A 1455-nucleotide genomic window follows, 5' to 3' on the forward strand; every position below is an offset into this window, starting at 1 on the left:
TCTTGTTGTACATTCGTCGATAGATATAGAGTGACCCCCTACATCGTCACAGATCAGTCGAACAGCACGACTATGGATTGAATCCAATTCTTATTTAAGTAGGTACCCTAAGTATAGAACTAAAGTTTCTTAATATGGGCAATACGATCAAAATGTGATCCCAAGTAGAAAGAAGAGAGAATCTACGTTTTACAAAAGGAGGTGTTTGTTTATTTACAGACATTACTCAATGTCTGGATACAGATTATTTGTTGGATAAAAAAGATGATGTCAAAGTCATATGGGACAGTGATAATTTTCATCACACAAAGACCGTTAACAGGTCGTCTTTTGATTAATCATGCTGAATCATAGAGCCAATATATTACCCGTGCACCTTTAACCTTGTCCCGGGTTCTAATTCGACCGCACTATTTGCTGACACAATAATAAGGGGAATTGCGCTTTATGCTTATTGGCATAAGGGTTTAATCAACGATGGTAAACATGGCGTGCGTAATTGGCTGAGAGCGGTATATTGAATGGAGAAGGTTCTCGATCGCAGAGTAGGTATTTACTCTAGACTAGGTATTTGCTGTAGGCTATAATGAAAATAAGAGTAGAACAATTTTGATATAATCTATAGTAGGTATAAACCGGCAAGTGTATCCTCCTGATGCCCACGGTCCTTATGTGAGTACTTATCGAGTGTAGTTGTTACTGCCCAAGCTATAATATATTTTTTCTGGACTAAATGCCCACGGTCCTTCTCCGAGGACGAATACTTTGTGTTTGAACCATATTTGAATTTACCGCCATTATTTTTTGGGATTGAATCTATGGATTTAACATTCCATCACTGACAGCTGTCTTAAGTGTCATCTGAGGATAATCAATCGTTCATTGAAAAAACGTCAAAAAACGGAACCATGGCGGGGCCACCGTCGACTAAGTAAGTTGTTATCTCATTTTACTTATGTGATCTAATCATTTAATTAAATAACTTTAATAAAATCTTATTGTTAAGTATATTAGCAAGAGACGAATACTAATATTTTATCAATTAAGGTTCTAAATAATATTCTATGATCATCCATTTACATTAGTACTCGTCTGAGTACCGTGGTCTTCAATTACATGAACTTTTAGTCCGCTATACTATAATTTTAGATATACTTATTTTTGTATTTTTTTACAGAATATAATGCGAAATCCAAGAAATTGAAGCAGATTTAGCTATGTCGGACATAGATCTCTCGGAGGACGATGACATGACGACATAAATGACTCACCATGAACCCGTAGAATTTGAATTTTGTGATGATGATATCCAGGAGCTGCTAGCTGAGCCTTTCATTTTATCTTATTTTGTTCCTATATTGATCCCAATAATTATAATAGTTGATAAGTGTGAGTTTATCTAGAATAAATATAAGTTCTAAACTTATGTGAGACTGATTTAAAGTGTTAAATGTG

The 1455-nt window shown here is 35.0% G+C and overlaps 1 long non-coding RNA gene across 1 annotated transcript; it reads left to right on the top strand.

Moving 5' to 3' along the window:
- The first annotated feature begins 693 nt into the window (after positions 1-693).
- Positions 694-1455, top strand: LOC125488979. Its single transcript, XR_007266636.1, has 2 exons — positions 694-931; positions 1178-1455. It is a non-coding gene; the product is annotated as an uncharacterized LOC125488979 (long non-coding RNA).

This window comes from Plutella xylostella, chromosome 9 (genome assembly GCF_932276165.1).
Source record: "Plutella xylostella chromosome 9, ilPluXylo3.1, whole genome shotgun sequence".
Classification (NCBI taxonomy): domain Eukaryota; kingdom Metazoa; phylum Arthropoda; class Insecta; order Lepidoptera; family Plutellidae; genus Plutella; species Plutella xylostella.